The sequence below is a fragment of the Haliotis cracherodii genome, unplaced genomic scaffold (assembly GCF_022045235.1).
Source record: "Haliotis cracherodii isolate W230 unplaced genomic scaffold, xgHalCrac1.p SCAF_10, whole genome shotgun sequence".
NCBI classification, from domain to species: domain Eukaryota; kingdom Metazoa; phylum Mollusca; class Gastropoda; order Lepetellida; family Haliotidae; genus Haliotis; species Haliotis cracherodii.
This window is the reverse complement of record NW_027266265.1, coordinates 1,795,001-1,816,244: the sequence shown is the minus strand read 5'-3', so window position 1 is coordinate 1,816,244 and position 21,244 is coordinate 1,795,001. Positions and strand designations below refer to the sequence as shown.

Genomic DNA, 21,244 nt, shown 5'->3' with positions numbered 1-21,244 from the left:
CTCTATTTATTACTCGATCCCTGACAGTTGGTTGTCAATTTTCATAATCATTATCAGAAAAATCATAATCATTCCTGATCAGAAAAAAATACGTATAGTGGTGTTACAATATGTTACCTAAAAGTTTATTCATGTTAAAGTAATTACATAAACCTTTGAGGCGAAAAAACTATAGAATATTAGAAACATGTACATACATATTCTCTTTCATTGCTCCATATTTCCTATGATCACCTTCAACATATTCTCAACGTGCAAGCCATTATTCAAATATTCAGTTGGGGCCCCGCGAAATTGTAAAGAGCCCCGTACAACGTATTGTAAACATGAGCACAGAACGGTGTCTGGCGCATGTGTTGCAGCAGCCGCAGCGACCATCAGCCTGGTTCCCTGGGTACGCTGCGCTGGCGCTACAGTGTACAGGTAACCCGGCTGCAGCGAACATAGTCCTCGTGCATCATGCAAGGGCGGCTCACGTAGTATAACTACAGACTACTTTAAGTGTCCTGGTTTAATCATCAAATATTTTCCACAAAACAATGTTAAGTCAAAGTCTAAAAGTAGGAATTTACTGAAGTTAATGAAGTAAGAATGTGTTAACATTCTAGTAATTGACGGCCATTATTCACGGCCTGACAGTTATGAGTATGTTCTTAACGTCAATACACCTGTGTTGTATAGTACAATACACGAACTAACGTAAACAGGTCCCTCATCAACTTATTAGGAAAACTTATTGTGTTTCCAAACATGAATGGAAGTTGTTCGGCTTGTGTTCCATTAGCGTTATCTTATGGACGTTGATAATGACGGCCGCTGTGCTCCTCCTATTGACATAATCACAGGTAGGTTCATAGAGAAGGGCAGTTCACGCAAAGTAATTAAAGACTGCTTCTCGTTGGACTGGCTTGAGTGCCTATAAAAGGATGCCAGTCAAAAAATCTGATTGTGTTTGTTTGTTGTTTAACGCTCAGTAATATTCCAGCTATAGGACGGCGGCCAGTAAAAAATCGAGTCTGGACCAGGCAATCCAGTTGTTGACATTGTGGGCATAGATTTACGCATTTGGGATACGATGACATGCATCAACCAATCAGAGAGCCTGATCACCCGATCCCGTCTGTCGCCTCCCGTTTACGTCGCGCTTAAGACTATTGCTTTTATGTAGCGAGAGAGAGTATCAACTGGTCCGTCAATACGCGCCCAAGATCAAACATCGGTGACGTCACAGATTGATGTGTTGACATGAAGGTCGTTGATGCCACGTATCATGTTTGGCAGGTGGCGCACTGACAACCGCCTTGGGAAGAACACGGACATGCTAAGACTTTACAATCGAACACGACCAGAAGCAATCGAGAACGTGTTTCCACGTGGACAATAGACCATTGATGGACATCTGTTATTGAAGTTTGTATCAAAGATAGTCATTAATATAAAATAAGTCAGGCACCACTTCCTTCTCTGCCGATAACAATCACATGTGTCACCTCTCGTTTTTCTGACGATATACCCATGACCTATTCGCCGCCAAAGCTTCGCTGCGGAAGTGACGTCACCATTTCACCACGCGCAGATTTCTCACGCTGTTGGGCCTGAAATCAACAACCAATCAAAATTCGTGTCTTCTGAACATGGGTTTGGCATGAGTTCGGATCTACATGCAAAATAGGGGCCTCCCCGAGGCCTCGATATATGTTACCGAATCGGGGGTACTGTCCTGAAGGACATTTTAGCTGAAAAGATGTTGGGTTTTTTCTGAGTATGACGACAGGGGGAGAAGTCTGCATGCTTCAAGAAGTTCATCTAGGATCAGAGACGGCACGCAACAGTCAAGTCGAGTACTGGTTATGTCCCTTTGTATTAACACATGCTCATGATATGGTCGGATTCTGATTATGGAAAATTGTTTTGTCGCTTTTATTTCCATTATGAGTGTACAATGGAATAACTGACGTCTTGTCTTAGTGTCATGTCAGGTTCTTGTGACGAATGGGTCCAGAGGAGGCTGATTGATTTCATCATAACAGAATGAAGCTATAAAATATCGGACAATCGAGTGCGCCACCTTGTACTCGGCCGCAAACCGAAACCAACACCAACAACAGCAAAACATCACCACAGCCACCCCTGTTAGCATCACCAGCACCACCACTACCACAACATCACCATCAACACCACCATCACCACCCACCATCACCACACAACACTCCCATAATCACCACCCACCATCACAACACCCACCAACAACAACATCACCACTCAACACCCACCACCCGACACCATTACCCCCAAACACCCACTGTAAGTTGTATTACACCTATACACTCCCAAAACCCGAATCCAACTTTGCACGACACCGCTTCTTTAGTTCTCGGACTCTAGCATCCATGTCCCAACCCACACCAACATCCATACCTTGACTACAACGTCTATACCCGACACCCTCAACACCTACTTCTCAATTCGTCATAATCGTCTTAATCCACCCAGTCCTACCCCCGTGCCTCCACCCCAATCCCCATCAACACCCACCCAGTGCAACAAACCACCCACCCAGTACAACAAACCACCCACCAGGACATCAAACATTGCCACATGTGGAGCCATCATAGTGCTCACGCTCCCGTGGACACGCACAGTCAATAAACTTAAATCAAACCTCGTAACAGCTTATTACGGAAAATCAGTGAAATCAATTCCTCACTCGGGAATGTATTTACAAATCCGAAATGAAATTTCCGGTGTTGATTCGGCTTGCTTTACCTAGCTACATGATTCGACACACGTATACACAACGCAAGTGTGTTTAAGTTTCCTATATATCCACAGTATTTTCAGATTAGTCCTTGTTAATTAAAGCTCTTCATCGACGGCTGACATTTGTACAGCGAATGCAATCAAATGAAATTCTCAGATATCATGAAATAATTTTTGAATTTGACGTTTACGCGATATACGGCTTTTCCATTGGACGAGAGGTCGGTCACATGACCGCGAAATTGACGTTCATAAGTGTATGAACGACACAATTTGACGTTTTTCACGAGAGCGTGTTCTTGAAATGACGTAAACACTGACGGACTACTTCCACATTCCTGGGGAAACCCCTGGGAATTCCCTAGCACGAAAACATACATTAGCATTATTTCTGATCATTTAGAACCTTTAATCTTGGACTCAGCATTTCAGTGTACATTGAGAAACGTAAGAGAGCTTGACTGCATGATTGTTCACGAATTTCCTCGCTATGGCCCATCCTAATGAACAAACGAAAAAATGCACATCCAAACTATCGTCAGTATCGACTCGATCTGTGTCTAGGCTAACAGTGACCGTCTCCAGCAATCTACGAATTTACCTTGGTGTCTCTTTGACGCATCTTTAATCACCTTTCAATAATCGGTCAGTTGATCAATGACGACTAACACATGTAGCCGCCACAGGTTCATTAACAACTTCGGAAATCCTCCCGTCACGTATATCGTGTCGGCCATTTTGACGTCTTGTACTTGTAAATGTATTACGACGCGCTGTCATTGTGACTGACTTACTGAGGTAGTTCTTTACAGACCTTTTCATCTAATGGTGATATTATTTGAACACATGTGTTGCGTAAGATATTTCTGAAGAGCAAGTTGTGCATCCATACGCTCATGTCACCTCTCTTTTTGGGGAACTATTTTATTCCGCGATATAGCTGGTTGTTGTTTGGCTGTCAGTGTAAACATGAAGTCACACGTACTAAATAAAATTGTGTTTAGATCTTGGCCTACATCCTTTTAGGTAAGAAATTGTGATAAAAAATTATAAGATTTGACTTTCACTTTGTGTGAGTTCATTGCAGTATTGACCTTCATATAGTTAGGGCCAAACATTGTATGAACGTCGTCGCAAGCTCCGACGTTCATACAGTTTGGTCCTCACTCTATGGAGGTTCATACTCCATTGAACTCACACAAAGTGAAGGTCAATTCTTAACGATTTGTTTCAGCTTATTGTTATGGTCACGTCGGAGTAATTTTCACCCACGCGTTGGGGGCGATGGTCTAGCCATATGGTTACACCGTTCGCTCGTCACACCGAAGGCCTTGGGTTAATTCTCAATATGGTTCCAATGTGTGAAGACCACTTCTAATCATGATATTGATATAGAAGCGGCGTAGAACTCACTCACTCATCCCACGCGGCAGTTTTCGGCTTTTCGCACATCCACGGGTTCGACTTTTCGTGGATTTCTACAAGTAAAACTATTAAAGAGGCTGTTGTTTGAGACGGACCAACTGTGTTAATATATACCCCGTACAACATCATCACATCACTGTTACAGAGGCTGTTGTTGGAGACGGTAAACTGTGTTAATATATACCCCGTACAACATCATCACATCACTGTTACAGAGGCTGTTGTTGGAGACGGTACAACTGTGTCAATATATACCCCGTACAACATCACCACATCACTGTTACAGAGGCTGTTGTTGGAGACGGACCAACTGTGTTTATATATACCCCGTACAACATCATCACATCACTGTTACAGAGGCTGTTGTTGGAGACGTTATCGTGGTAGCAAGTATTTGTCACATCCACGCTACAAAGGCTGATCCGATGCAATTCCCCATCTTGACTTGTACCATACGTTCCCGTGTTTTTTTCATGTGAACAATTGGCTTGCCTTTGCATGTGTTTGTGACGATACCACTGATGGGGCAGGATACACTCACCTTTTCGCGAACACCTAGTATCATCACTATATAATAGTGATTCATAAACATATGCTTGGGATGTGAAGTCGGTTTCGTACCATCGACTCCTCCTTCTGCAGAGATTTCTATAAAGGGTTTGTCGCTTTAATAACACTTTTAATGTCATCTGCCAGAAGACCAACGGGTTTTTCCCGAAATGACACGCGTGGTCACAAATATAACGATAGATATAGTTCAGCAGCACCAAATGTCAGTCCTATCATTTCGTGAGTGAAGCGTAGCTCATAGTAATTGTTCCACGTCCATATTGGAAATTGGACTCTCCACGGGGAAATCACACAATACACTGTGACAGGCATTTCCTCAGTGCAGACATTAAAACATTTACTGGAAGCCCTATCTCAAACATACTTGTAGCTGCATGTACAGCTCGGGCCGAGTGGTTGTCACGCCGACCCAGGCGACTGAGTCACGCCCAACAGGAACAATGTATTTCAAATATTTAACACCCCGTGTCACGGTCAGGGTCGAGTCATGGTGAGGTTGCGTCAGAGGAATTCAGACACAACTCTAGATAACACTGATATACTGCCAGATAACATGTGATATACTACCACTTAATGTGATATACGACCAGGCGCCATGTGTTCCAGATGACCATCTGATATCCTACCAGATTACATGTGGTATTCTTCTAGATAACGTATGCTATACTTACCATATATCGGGTGATATACTTCCATATATCGGGTGATATACTTCCATACAACGTGTGATATACTTCCATATATCGTGTGATATACTTCCATATATCGGGTGATATACTTCCATATATCGGGTGATATACTTCCATATAACGTGTGATATACTTCCATATATCGGGTGATATCCTTCCATATAACTTGTGATATACTTCCATATAACGTGTGATATACGTCCATATATCGGGTGATATACTTCCATATAACATGTGATATACTTCCATATATCGGGTGATATACTTCCACATAACATGTGATATACTTCTATATATCGTGTGATATACTTCCATATATCGTGTGATATACTTCCATATAACGTGTGATATACTTCCATATATCGGGTGATATACTTCCATATAACGTGTGATATCCTTCCATATATCGTGTGATATACGTCCATATAACATGTGATATACTTCCATATATCGTGTGATATACTTCCATATATCGGGTGATATACTTCCATATAACGTGTGATATACTTCCATATAACATGTGATATACTTCCATATATCGTGTGATATACTTCCATATATCGTGTGATATACTTCCATATATCGGGTGATATACTTCCATATAACGTGTGATATACGTCCATATAACATGTGATATACTTCCATATATCGTGTGATATACTTCCATATATCGTGTGATATACTTCCATATATCGGGTGATATACTTCCATATAACGTGTGATGTACTTCCATATAACATATTACTTTCTTTCAGATATTCTATATAACAATGTGGCATGGTAAAAGCTATCGTGTGATATATATTGTGATAACATTAAAACACTTCAGATAACATGTGATATACTTCCTGATAACTCATTATAGGAGAAGTGAAATTGGGTTTAACATCGCGTCCAAGATTATTGCACTTCTATAGCGACGTGCATGTTTGTGTGGCTGCTTGTACTAGTCGGGACTGATGCCGATTTATAGTGCTACCTCACTGAGATAGTTTAACGTGAATACCCTACTCAGACACAGTATACTGACTCCGAGCCGACCAGTCCTTGTTTTTAGCCCCTAAATGCCGAGCACCAGACAGGGTAACAACAAGTACCATCTCTTAACGTCTTTTGGTATGACGCGGCCGGGGCTCGAACCCCGGACCTTCCGCTCTCCACGCGGACGCTCTACTACTAGACCACGGAGGCTACTTCTACATGGAGGCCACTTCTACGCGGAAGCTACTTCTACCCGGAGGCTACTTCTACACGGAGGCTACTTCTACGCGGAGGCTACTTCTACACGGAGGCTACTTCTACACGGAGGCAACTTCTACGCGGAGGCTACTTCTACCCGGAGGCTACTTCTACACGGAGGCTACTTCTACGCGGAGGCTACTTCTACGCGGAGGCTATTACTGGTCTACACAAAAGGGACAATTCAAGTACAGATTCAATATATAGAATATACTATTGCATTCTTCACTCAGTAGCAATAACGCAATATAACAGGAATAACAGAATATACCACAGCATTCTTCAGTCAGTAATAATAAAGCAATATGCCAGTGATAACAGAATATACAACAGGATTCTTCACTCAGTAATTATAACGCAATATACCAGTGATAACAGAAGATACCACAGCATTCTTCACTCAGTAATAATAACGCAATATACCAGTGATAACAGAATATACCACAGCATTCTTCACTCAGTAATTATAACGCAATATACCAGTGATAACAGAAGATACCACAGCATTCTTCACTCAGTAATTATAACGCAATATACCAGTGATAACAGAATATACCACAGCATTCTTCACTCAATAATAATAACGCAATATACCAGTGATAACAGAATATACCACAGCATTCTTCACTCAATAATAATAACGCAATATACCAGTGATAACAGAATATACTCTTGCATTCCGGTTAAATTTCAACATGTCGTTTCGGTGCATGTCCTTTAAAATGAATTTCTCATGCAATTTTGAGATGTAGATAAAATTCCTTGGAGTGACTCAATACTCTTCAAGAAAACTATTCGAGATGTGAAAACCTAACATGACGTCATCAAACGAACCGTTTCCAACCCAAGTTAAGAGAGGCGTTATTTGATAGCTGTATTCGTGAGTGATACTCCATCAGCTACAGCCTTTGATGGCTACATCTCACAATGTGAGACACAACCAAGCATGGTTTTACTTCGAAGAATTTCCAAGAGCGTCGTACGACTTTTGTTCAAAAATTATGTGATAGGGTTACAACATTCACGGCCTTAGTCAAGCTGTTGGAGTGACATTTCCAAATGTGTCGCATTTGTGACAAGAAATACTTCCGATGCAAACACCATTTGCTCATGTGCATGTTCGGCTGAACATATGACTTGCCTTTGCATGTATTTGTGACACGTGCCACCGTCGGGGCAAGATATGCTCAGCTTTTCGCGATCAGCCGGTGTCGTGACTATTTGATTGTCATTCATGAACATGAGCTCATTTTATAGTCCGAATCGTATAACAGGCTGCCTTTATCGGAGATTTCATATGATTATGGGTTTTTTGTCTTTGTCTTTAAATACATGTGATAAGAAAGGCACCGACTTACCAGAATCTGTTCTTGGTATTGTATCCCAGTCTATGCACAGATGTGGGATATAGCCGGATTGGCAGGGACAACATTCAATATGGCTTGTCGTCTTTCGTGTAAGTCAGCGCGCTGTTAACATAATAACAATGGGCGGTGGCATTTCACGAGTTGTGAGAGGACGAACCTTTGACCTAAGTTCAAGTATTAAACAACCGGTTCCTACACAGCTGCCAATATTCCAAGCAATAATGATAAATGTGTATCATGCTTTCGGCGATGGAACCTTGACCGTTCATACTGGCTAATAAGGCCAGTAAAGCCTCGGCAGTGACCTGCTAGATGACCTTGACTTTGTGGTGTCTCAATCTGGGGCGCCCGGAGGCAGTTACAACTGGCGCTCATTATGAACAAAAGATGAGAGTTATGAGGCTCATTTATATCACACAGCATGAGTTCATCATGTAAATTACAAGAATATCAGTTAAGTTCATTGGATCAGTTCATGACTATCATTATCACACTCCTTCAGAGATGTCTCTAAATGTGGCATTTCACATGAGTAAACAACAGTGTCATGTGAGTAAACAACAGTGTCATGTGAGTAAACAACAGTGTCATGTGAGTAAACAACCGTGTCATGTGAGTAAACAACCGTGTCATGCGAGTAAACAACCGTGTCATGTGAGTAAACAACAGTGTCGTGTGAGTAAACAACAGTGTCATGTGAGTAAACAACAGTGTCATGTGAGTAAACAACAGTGTCATGTGAGTAAACAACAGTGTCGTGTGAGTAAACAACAGTGTCATGTGAGTAAACAACAGTGTCGTGTGAGTAAACAACAGTGTCATGTGAGTAAACAACAGTGTCGTGTGAGTAAACAAAAGTGTCATGTGACTAAACAACCGTGTCATGCGAGTAAACAACCGTGTCATGTGAGTAAACAACCGTGTCATGCGAGTAAACAACCGTGTCATGTGAGTAAACAACCGTGTCATGCGAGTAAACAACCGTGTCATGTGAGTAAACAACAGTGTCATGTGAGTAAACAAGGGTGTCGTGTGAGTAAACAACCGTGTCATGTGAGTAAACAAGGGTGTCGTGTGAGTAAACAACAGTGTCGTGTGAGTAAACAACAGTGTCATGTGAGTAAACAACCGTGTCATGTGAGTAAACAAGGGTGTCGTGTGAGTAAACAACAGTGTCATGTGAGTAAACAACAGTGTCGTGTGAGTAAACAACAGTGTCATGCGAGTAAACAACCGTGTCATGTGAGTAAACAACCGTGTCATGCGAGTAAACAACCGTGTCATGTGAGTAAACAACCGTGTCATGTGAGTAAACAACCGTGTCATGCGAGTAAACAACCGTGTCATGTGAGTAAACAACCGTGTCATGCTAGTCAACAACCGTGTCATGCGAGTAAACAACCGTGTCATGTGAGTCAACAACCGTGTCATGCGAGTAAACAACCGTGTCATGTGAGTAAACAACCGTGTCATGCGAGTCAACAACCGTGTCATGCGAGTAAACAACCGTGTCATGTGAGTAAACAACCGTGTCATGTGAGTAAACAACCGTGTCATGTGAGTAAACAACCGTGTCATGCGAGTAAACAACCGTGTCATGCGAGTAAACAACCGTGTCATGCGAGTAAACAAACAACCGTGTCATGTGAGTAAACAACAGTGTCATGTGAGTAAACAACCGTGTCATGTGAGTAAACAACCGTGCGTGAGTGAGTGAGTTGGGTTTAACGCCGCTTTTAACAGTATTCCAGTTATATCGCGGCGTGTCAGCTTAATGTGGGAGGAAAGCCCGAAGTGAAGCAGGTCTTAGACGTTTACCACTTCGGTGAAACCCACGAGCACGGGTATGGTGCTGACAAACCTAGAAACATAATCAGGGCGAACCGGGATTCGAACCCACAATCATAGGTTTCTGGCGTGCCCAAGGGACGCAACTCTGCGCAGCGAATCGCGGCGCCTTAGACGACTGGGCCACCCGTGCCCCCTTAAACAACCGTGTCATGCGAGTAAAAAAAACAAACTGTGTCCTGTGAGTAAACAACTGCCATGTGATAAAGAAATGTGTGGCATGAGTAAACAACCGTGTCACGTGAGTGTCTGTAAACAGTTTTACGTCCCTACAGCCATCATGCAGTCGGAACACACCGGTGTATAGAAGTACATCTCGTACTGACGGTGTTCGTGATTCTTGGAGTGTTGTGATTATGTTCGATGTTTGTTGATATAACACTGTCTGGTCTCGATCGTGTGGTTTAGTTCAAGTGTGAGTGAAGCATGTTGTGACGGATGATGTCCGTCAGCCACCCCGGAAGTAGCACTATTGTAGACTGAGCGTGGCGATTGGACAGTTGACAGGGTAATACAATACCCGTATGTAACAACATGTGTCTGCGGTGAAAGCTGCAGCTCTTACACCAGCGAACGTGACAGCATTAAAACTACCTGTTCGTAAGCTGAACAAGAACGAAATGATATCGACGGCATCTGAGATGACACACTAACTGTAGACGATTTACGGTTTTATGGCCTTTGAGTCGACGTGAATCAGCCAGTGAGTTCAGAAGCTTCACAGACGAATGAGACAGAACCTTTTCCCTCTCTGGCCTGTCTCGAATATTTTTAGGGGCGGTGGGGTAGCCCAGTGGTTAAAACATTCGCTCGTCACTGGCCGCCGACCCGGGACCCGCTTGCTTGCCAATGGGCATGGTATTATATACCTTCCTACAGTAATATCGCGTACATTACCAACCGCGAAGCGAGTCATCCGATATAAATCTATCCTATAGACTGGTTTCTGAGAGTATTTGACTTGCGTCACCTTTAAGGGTCGTTCATATTTCCAAAAGAGGCGGCCTGGTAGCCTAGTGGTTAAAGCGTTCGCTCGTCACGCCGAAGACCCGGGTTCGATTCCCGATATGGGTACAATGTTCCCCGCCGTGATATTGCTGGGATATTGCTAAACGCGGCGTCAAACCATACACTCACTCATATTTCCAAAAAAGCGCACACACTATATTTGCTTTGCAGTGTTCTTCACATTACATCACCTGTATGGCGACGTGTTGGTACAATCCATGCATGACACAGCGCAACAAACACGCAGTGGGCGAACACCTCCGTATTGCGATAAGGGACAATAGTTAAATGGGTTTTCTTCACATTAAGCTCACTACAGGGTCGCAAGGGATCGCTGGCACATAAATCTCCAGCATGGAGACTGTCAGCTCCATGACGTCTCTGAAACACACCCGTCTAGAGTTGTCTTCGGAACAAAACCACACGGTAGGTCAGCTTACTCCCTCTTCGGAGACATTATGGGCCTAAGACTAACAAAAATAAAGCCTGTGTATAATTATTCTGAACAGCTGCACGTGGAATTGTCGTTGGCAGATGACTTAGAAGATAATATTGTGCAAAGTCACCAGGCAATATATAAACTTTTGTGGATTTGTAATTGTTTATATAGGTGTTGCGATATATGTGAGGTGGGGTGAAATGGGTCTTAACGTCGTGTTCAAGATTACTGCACTTATATGGCGTCTGTGGCTGCTTATACTAGTCCGGACTAATGCCGAATTTATTGCGCTAGGCAACTGAGATACCATGCCGCAGTTTAACATGAATACCCCACTCAGACACAGTATACAGTCCTTGTGTTATCCACTTAATGCAGAGCACAAGGCAGGGTAACAACAAGTACGATCTTTTAAGTAGTTTGGTGTGACGCGGTCGAGGATCGAGGATCTGCAGATCTCTGGGCAGACGCTCTATCCACTAGAAATAGTAGTGGCAGTAGTAGTAGTGGTGGTGGTGGTGGTGGTGGTGGTGTTAACAATTATTACACTCAGCCCAGACAGCGAATGAGACTTCTCCCAGGAAGCGCTGCCGAGTCAAACCCACCCAGAACTTTTCGGAGAATGTGAAGACTCCTCAACACTGCAGCCTTCTGCATTACCCAGATTGTCAGAAGGGTTGTATTCCTGGTAGCAAACCCGGGTACTCTCCCAGTGTCAGTCAACAGATTGGGAGGTGCCAAACCTAAGGCATCGAGAACAATGGGGAGTCGGACAACTTGGTACTTGAGATGCAAGCGTGACATTTCGAAAGCGAGGTCTGCATATTTGCCATGTTTTTCCTCAATCTTGTCAATCACATTACTGTCAGTGACAAAAGGGACAGAACATTCAATGATAAAAATGATTTCAATGGATTTATCAAAAAGGACAAGATCAGGCTTGTTGGCCTGGATACGTCTGATGCTGTATGCGGGCCTATTCCAAAGAATTTTGCATTTATCATTTTCCATGACGCCCTCTACATATTCCGGGTCGTCCCATGGATGGACCTCGGTGTCAAAACCACAAGCATTGCACCATCATGTCGTTTAAGATACTGTGTCTGTGCCAAAGCTGGGCATCCACTGACAATGTGCTGGACAGTCTCATTAAATTCATTACATAATCAACATTTCATATTTACATTTTGATGCAAAATCACACATTAACGGTTTCGAGTGGGAAGTGACTGGTCCTGAGCAGCAAACAGAAAGCCTTCAGTTTCATTTTTCAGGCCAGACGACTTCATCCAAGTGAAGGACTCTGCAGGATTGCTGATCCTCTCAACACACTGCACATAAATAAATGCAGTGGTCGTTCAGAAAGCCTCTTCTTGAAAAATTGAGACTGGGCCGATTTGATTTGGCACTTCGCTTGGTTGACACTCATTTCTGTAGTAGCAGAAGTAGTAGAAGTAGTAGTAGTAGTAGTAGTAGTAGTAGTAGTAGTAGTACCAGTAGTAGCAGCAGTAGTAGTAGTAGTGAGGTGAGGTGAAATTGGGTTTAACGTCGCGTCCAAGATTATTGCACTTATATAGCGACGTAGTAGTAGTAGTAGTAGTAGTAGTAGTAGTAGTAGTAGTATTTCTAAGGCTTCGAAGTAAAGGAAACATAGCAGCTCGGATCTCACTGATCAGTTGTTCAACATCCACTCCCGTCAGTGCCGTGTAAGTACACTGCATGTACATATATGTCCAGGTGAATCTTGCCAGGCGACTCACGACATGCCTCTATATAGCTATACATTGTATGTATATGTGTGGCCCCATTAAGACCTTTACTAGGAACATCTCTTGATATCACATGAATAATCAAGTACGATGGTGATAGATGGGTTACAGTGAACATCAAAACCCAACCGTGTATAGAGAGGCTAGTCTGTCATACAAACCCTGATACAGTAAACTACGTTTATAACGAACACGCTTATGACGAACTGACGGATATAACGAAATGTGTTTTGGTCCATGTGCTATGCATTTGTTGTATATATGCTTATAACGAACTACGGTTATAACGAACTAAAATTAGTTGTACCTTTGAATTCGTTATAACCGTAGTTTACTGTATGTCCAGTACAGTCCATGCAAGTCTATAGAAGACAGTCTATGGGCTCCTTTCTTATATTTATATATAAGATAATGTAACAACTGGGTTTTTTCTGAAATATATCTTCATTTTAGAGACTAGATGTTAGTCTAGAGTGAGGCCTCACTGGTTTGATATTTACACGTGTTGCTGTTAATCAAGTACATTCATCACACTTCCTCTACTCATTCGTCATTCTCTCAAATTGCATTGCAGGTTGTTGAATATCCCATTTCATGTAAATGACTGTCTCACGTTTGACAGGCCCGGGCAACACCCACATACCGCCGTTTATGTTCTATGATGTTTTGTCAACGATATATTCAGCGGTGCGTGCGCCACCTCGTGGGCAAGTTTAGCACTGCAGGACATGATCGTTTGATTGGTCACTATGATGCAATGGGACGGCGTGTCGATGCTGACCCCCTGGAGATTGTGAAGTGTACGCACGACGGTCATGCTGTATGAGTCATAGCCCCCATCGTGTTGTTTAGTAATTGTGTTTATCACGTGGGACAGAGGTAAAGTGTAGGGGGGCATAGGTTGTTGTTTGTATTGTGTTTCTCATAGCTCCCTGTTTCTGAACGTGGGTCAGACGATCAGACACACAATTGACTATAAACGTTAGCTAAGTCTATCTTACAGACCCTAATACAAATATATCAAATACAAGTCTATAATGTTTGGCAAGTCTAGATTTATGTAGTATCATGATCAGGAAAATGAAGAGAGTCTCCGGGCACCTTTTTATTATTTTTTTTAAAGATAATTTAACTGGGTTTTTTTTCTGTACGATATGTTCATTTCAGAGACTAGATGTTGGTCTAGCGTCAGCTCGCCTTCTGATGTGTCCCTGATTTTCACATGTATCTTCCTCTTTGTTACATCAAGGATGCAAGCCGTCGTCCCGACAGCTTCACGTACAATGCAGCCTACTAGCACGTTGACACTTTTGTTTCTTAATTGCATTGCTTAAAATACAAATATTACCAAAAGTCTAACAATATCACTGTTATCAACAGATACGTTATATTTTTGTAAATTCGGATGGGCATAGTATTTCTTATGAACATATATTTGACGCAGATCTGTATAAGCCTCACAAACAAGCTAAAAGTGATACTCATTTTCTATATATCCAGAATTACATATTTGACGGATTCTTTCTTTTTTAATATATCGACCTGTTTCTATGTATAATTATTGGGAACTGCAACGGCACTGAGCTAACGCTCGGTGAAACTTAGTTAAATTACTGTGATACACTTTATATATTAGGCTCCACACAGAAAGATGGCTTAAATAATGAATAGGACAACGTTTTAGAACCAGTCTCGTTCATATACATTTTAGTCATCATAAACACTGTTATAAAACTAGCAATAGGCTGTATTTTCATTTTATTTATCGTGGCGCGGACTCTGACGAGAGTTTTCCTCGTCTGTTTGCTGTTTAACGCCGCACTCAGCAATATTCCGGCTATATGACGGCGGTCTGTAAATAATCGAGTCTGAACTAGATATTCAAGTGATTGACATGATGAGCATCGATCTACGCAGTTGAGATTCGATGACATGTATCAACCAAGTCAGCGAGCGTGACCACCCGATCCCGTTAGTCGCCTGATGGGGCTTCACGACAAGCATGGGTTGCTGAAGACCTATTCTACCCCGGATCTTCACGGGTCGGGCGTTCTGCACGACATTTGGCTTCCACACCACATTCACATACATTACACGTTATAATAACAAATACCCGTTTTGGACTTTACGAGGCCAAGAAACCCGGATCTAATATGGCGGCCCCTGTGTTGCACAGCCGTGATGAGTACACATGTTCTATTTGGAACGTTGTGGTTCACAGGGTTCTGCGGGGATTGAAGTTCACGTGCAGAGGAAATACGAATCACTTTCCCCAGGAATCCGACACTCGACAACCAGGTCAACAAAGAACCGCGACACGTGATATGTGCTGTACTTGACGTGACGTAACAACATGTTAATTTGCGTTGTACTTGTGGTTGTTGATGTTGTTGTGTTGCAAATATGTAACGTTTTTAGTACTGAAGTATTGTTAAAATGTGCTTCCCTGAAGAAATGGCAATGGTGATGTATTTGATACGGGTCTCACAGATGTGTTTTGGACCTTAAGTCTGCAGTGTTTCGGTGACTGCAGCCGAGTAACGTTTTGATAACGAGGAGAATACAGAGGGGGGTTCGGAGTCTGGAGGTACCCCCCATCGGATGTGGAGCTATACTATGTCTGAAGGCATATTCGCTGCCTAAAAACGTATATCATTATTTGTCATCAGTTTGTCCTTGAAAGCGTAACGTAATACATTCTGTAATGTCAGTATTAAACATATACACACCGATATTCTAGCATATACGGTACGTACATGACGTCAGTGTCAGCTGGGCGTGGCGACCCCTACACCATGTACCAGACCCCAGTGACATGGCCCCGCCGCAACACCACACAGGCCATGTACATGTCCCCATACCACTGATTCTCACACATCAACAGCAAAACCTTTTTGTCGCTAATACCTGCACTATTTCCTTAACATGACAAAGATTACCGAGGCGTTGCGTCAACATGCTGACATAGTGACGAGATGCTTGGAATGCAGCCAAGCCAAGCCTGTGCTGTGATTTACCATAACCATAAAGTATTTTCCTCCACACGACGGGAAGGATTGTTGAAGTAATAAAGAAACAAACAGTTTGGGGCCTAGATTATGGATATTGATTGCAGGTGCGGGAACACACAGGTGTGATACAAAAAGCTCACTGACGATACTGGGTGCTTGCATGTCTGCATTACTAGTTAACCGTTATCAAGGATAGGTTAAGGGGTTGACATATCAGTGGCGACATGGTCTCAATAAATGCACGCAATACTCGCGTAGGTTTAAACAAACAAAGGCTGGGGAGGTGATGCATCATCAATGGCGGGGGTGGTCGGGTAGCCTAGTGGTTAAAGCGTTCGCTCGTCACGCCGAAGACCCGGGTTCGATTCCCGACATGGGTACAATGTGTGAAGCCCATTTCTGGTGTCCCCCGTCGTGATATTGCTGGAATATTGCTAAAAGCGGCGTAAAACCATACTCACTCACTCACTCATCCATTACGACCTCTAACATCATGGAGGTAATTACGTTTCTGCCGTAATGGTTTGTTCCATCATAAATTGTTAGTTTGTTTGTCTGTGTTTGTTGATTAACGCCGCACTCATCAATATTCCAGTTATAGGACGGCGGTCTGTAAATAATCGAGTCTGGACCAGACAATCCAGTGATTGCCATCATGAGCATCGATCCACACAACTGGGATACGATGACTTGCATCAACCAAGTCGCCTCTTACTAAAAACATGGATTGCTGAAGATCTATTCAAACTCGGACCTTGAATTGGAATGGTGGGTTTGTTGTTTTACGCCGCACGGAGCAATACTTATATCACGGTGGTCTGTATATAATTAAATCTGGACCAGATAATCAAATGATTGATATCAGGAGCAATGTCCAACGCAATCAACAAAGTCACCGAGCAAGACCACACGACCATTTAGCCGCCTTCTCGTCTACATCGTCTGACCCCATGTGTTCTGGACATGGAAGAACAGTCTGACTTTCCTGGCTGTTGTATTTGTTTGTTTGTTTAGTTGTTTGGTTGATTAAGAGCCACGATCCACGCCGTCAAGGAACGCTGACATACAATCAACTAAGTAACCGAACCTGAGACCCGTGAAAGAGACGACTAACGGGATCGGGTGGTCAGTCTCGGTGACTTTGTTGATGCATGTCATCGTATCCCAATTGCGTAGATCGATGCTCATGATGTCAATCCTTGGACTGTCTGGTCCAGACTCGATTAATTACAGACCGTCGTCATATAGCTGGAATATTGCTGAGGGCGGCGCTAAACAACAACAAAAACAATCAAAGCAACAAACAAACGACAGAATCAGACCACGAGATCAGTTTCATCACCTGTGACATCCAGCACAGGTGTTTCAGCAGATGATGTGTGTGACCGCGTCAGGTGAATGTACTTTCCATCACTAATTGGTATTCATTCATTAATACATAGCTTATGAAATAGTCAAAAAGAGATATATAATGATTATGGAATTGTTTTTGTAGCTTCCTTCACTTGCTTCTGATCTACAACTCCCTGTGGTCGGTGTGCGCCAAGGGGTCACGTGATTTACACCTGGGAGTGTCACCGTCACGATTGACAGTCTAACCACCAAGTCCTTAAACAAGACATCAAACCACCACTTGTAAGCCTGGTGACACGGGCAATGGGTGGTCGGTAAAGCAGTCATTACATTACAACATTACCGCGTTATAAATGATCGACACCGCCCACTCCAGTGTCCCCAGCGCAGACAGCCCGGTCTATGCACCGTCCGAGGTGGGTGTGCTACCTTGTTGGTTTAGCTAAACACTTCTTCCTTACGCGGTATAACGCAGGTTCGCCATGGTTAAAGGAATAATTCGCGAGAGCAATATAGGGGTGCATCTCACGCACTGGTCTTATGGCCGCGCACATTAATCTGAAGTTGATGTCGATCTTTCCACAGGAGAAACATCACCAAATAAATCAATATTTGTAGACAAGTTGCTTTTTATGTTTTTCATGATGATTAAACACAACCAAAGTTATATGGTCTCACTATGTGTTAACATTAATGTTGATAAGGAGTGGGTGAATGAATATGGTTTTACGCCGCTTTTAGCAATATTCCAGCATTATCACGGCGGGGGACACCAGAAATGGGCTTCACACATTGTACCCATGTCGGGAATCGAGCCCGGGTCTTCGGCGTGACGAGCGAACGCTTTAACCACTAGGCTACTCGACCGCCCCCGCTGATAAGGAAGAGAATTGATGGATGTCAACTTCTTAATTAGGAGGAACACCACGTTTCGGAGTACATGCTTACTCCTTCATCGGGTGAAATCATTCAGGAGTGAACACGTGCTCCGACACGTTGTGCTCCTCATGATAAAGAAGTTGACATCCATCAATTCTCTTCTAAATGCCTTTCAAAGACTTGATTAATGTTGATGTAAAAACGCCGTAACAACTATGATCTCTTGAAGCTGATATGTTTACAGTGGGGCTAGGGCTTGGTGGATATATAGTCGTCCCTCTCTCATAAAATACTTGTCAAGTGTGTGTTGTGCTCTGTAAAGAACAGTCAATTAGTAAAATGAGTGTTCGGTTAAACGCGCCTGTGAACAGTGTTTTAGTTCATCGCGGCGTGTCAGTTTGATGCTGGAGGAAAACCCGCAGTGACATGGGTCATGGGGATGATTTGTTTTGTTTGGTTAGTTTAGTCGTACTCCATGCTATTGGGATACGATGACATGCATCAACCATGTCTCGTGCCTGACCACCCCATCCCGTTAGTCGCCTCTTAGGACAAGCATAGTCACCTTTAACGGCAAGCATGGGCTGCTGAAGACCAATTCTACCCCAGATCTTCACTGGGGTCGTAGGTTTGCATTGATGTTGTTGTTGTTGTTGTTTAACGCCGCACTCAGCAGTATTTTAGCTATGTGACGTCGGTCTGTAAATAATCGAGTCTAGACCAGACAATCCAGTGATTGATATTATGATCATCGATCGACGAAATTTGTACACGATGAGGTGCATTAACCAAGTCAGCAAGCCTCACCACGCGGTCCCGTTAGTCGCCTCTTACGACAAGTATAGTCACCTTTTACAACAGGCATGCTTGCTAAAGACATATTCTACCCCGGATCTTCAAGGGTCGTTTGTATTGATGAAATCCACGCGCATGTGTATCGTGTTGACAAAACTAACTGAGATCGAACACAGATCAGGAGTCTCGCCTCTCTGATCATGCATGTACTTGTTTTCATTTAGTATAGTTGTGTATTTGGGGTCGGAGGGATTGGGGAATTAAAAGAGTGTAGATTATTTACGACCTATCTTCACATTTTGTTAGAAAAAGTGACAAGCAGTATGTGGTCTGACGTATGAAATTTTTAGGAACAAGCGACGAACATGAACAGAATATCCTCATTGGTGGCTGACAAAATTGTTTCCCAAACTGTTTCCATTCACTTTTTTAAATTTTTTTGACACATCACCCCATTCAAACCCCCAACCCCCATCCCCCAAACCCCACACACCCCACCCTTTCCAAAACCAAATATACACTCCGACCCGTACACCCACACACACACCCACACACACCCACACACACCCCCCCCCACACACACACACACACACACGCACACACACGCACACACACCTCCCACTATTTTCAAAACTCGGTAAACGCCCCCCCCCCCCCCCCCCCCACTCCCCAACACACACACACACACACACGGCCACACCCCTCAGCTTCCGCATTTGAAAAAGCCTTCGACGATCCCGTGTTTTGGAACATATCGAGGTCAAAATATATGCCTGTGACAAAGTATAATTGTTACTGTCATGCACTGTTAAAGCCGTGCATCTGGACAGGACGTTCAACCGATCAATAACTCCTGCCTCCCACACATGATGGTATGGTTTGTTTGTATATTGATATTGTCGCACCTGCTGATAATGAATAACACCCTCAACTGTGCCTTCAGTCTGTTGCTACGTGCCTCAGACAGTCATTGTATTTGGAGGTACCGAGCTATTCACCAATTCATTGTACAGGGATGTACAGAGCTATTCATTGTACAGGGATGTACAGAGCTATTCATTGTACAGGGATGTACAGATCTATTCATTGTACAGGGATGTACACATATTCAGTGTACAGGGATGTACAGACCTATTCATTGTACAGGGATGTACACACATATTCATTGTACAGGGACGTACACACATGTTCATTGTACAGAGATGAACACACATATTCATTGTACAGAGATGAACACACATATTCATTGTACAGGGATGTACATACCTATTTATTGTACAGATATGAACACATATTCATTGTACAGGGATGTACAGACCTATTCATTGTACAGGGATGTACACACCTATTCATTGTACAGGGACGTACAGACCTATTCATTGTACAGGGACGTACAGACCTATTCATTGTACAGGGACGTACAGACCTATTCATTGTACAGGGATGGACTTAAATATTCGAAACAGGCTCCGTGGGGACCCCGGGTTAGAACTGGTCAGCAAAAGCACATGCTGGTGGCTGGAGGCGACTTAATGGGTCGAGTGGTCAGCCTCCGTGACTTGCTTGATCGCATGTCATCGTAGCCCGTCGGCGTGGATCGGAGCTCGCATTATCACGGGATTGTCTGATTGATGATTTATAGACCCCCGTCATATAGCTGGAATATCGGAGCGAGGCGTTAAACAACAAACAAACGAACAAGAATAGGCCACTATGTTTATCTATGCCTAACGAAAATGAAGCTTACAAGATATGTTTTGGGTATCAAAACTCAGTGACAAATTTTAGAATAGTAACGAGATTTTAATTAAGTAAAATAATTAAGTCAGATGATATTATTTTCCAAAAGAAAATTGGAGAAAAATGTAAAAGACGGAAATACTTCGAATTTCCCCCGTTGAAAAGGGGCTAGAGAAAGTTAACCCTAAGTGGTTTTTTTTTATACTTCTAGCAAGGGGTTATGCTTGTTTTAAGTTTCGAGGCAAGTTTTGCAGTTAAGTGATGCATGCAGTTAAAACTAAATGATAAACTCTAATAATTATGAAAAATAATTTATATCAAATCTCTAGCGCGAACAGAATGAAACTGCTTC

General features: G+C 43.0%; 1 protein-coding gene across 3 annotated transcripts in view; it reads right to left on the bottom strand.

Annotated features, from left to right (window-relative positions):
• LOC139453960 (neuropeptide S receptor-like) overlaps nucleotides 1-21,244 on the bottom strand; it is a 70,301-nt gene that overhangs the window by 48,326 nt on the left and 731 nt on the right. The window contains exon 1 of one of the 3 annotated variants that reach the window (XM_071235409.1): nucleotides 8,042-8,180. The exons of the other annotated variants lie outside the window; for them this stretch is intronic. The gene's annotated coding sequence lies outside the window, so the exon portion shown is untranslated. Of the gene's footprint in view, nucleotides 1-8,041; nucleotides 8,181-21,244 lie in introns of those variants that run through there. 3 annotated transcript variants of the gene reach the window in all.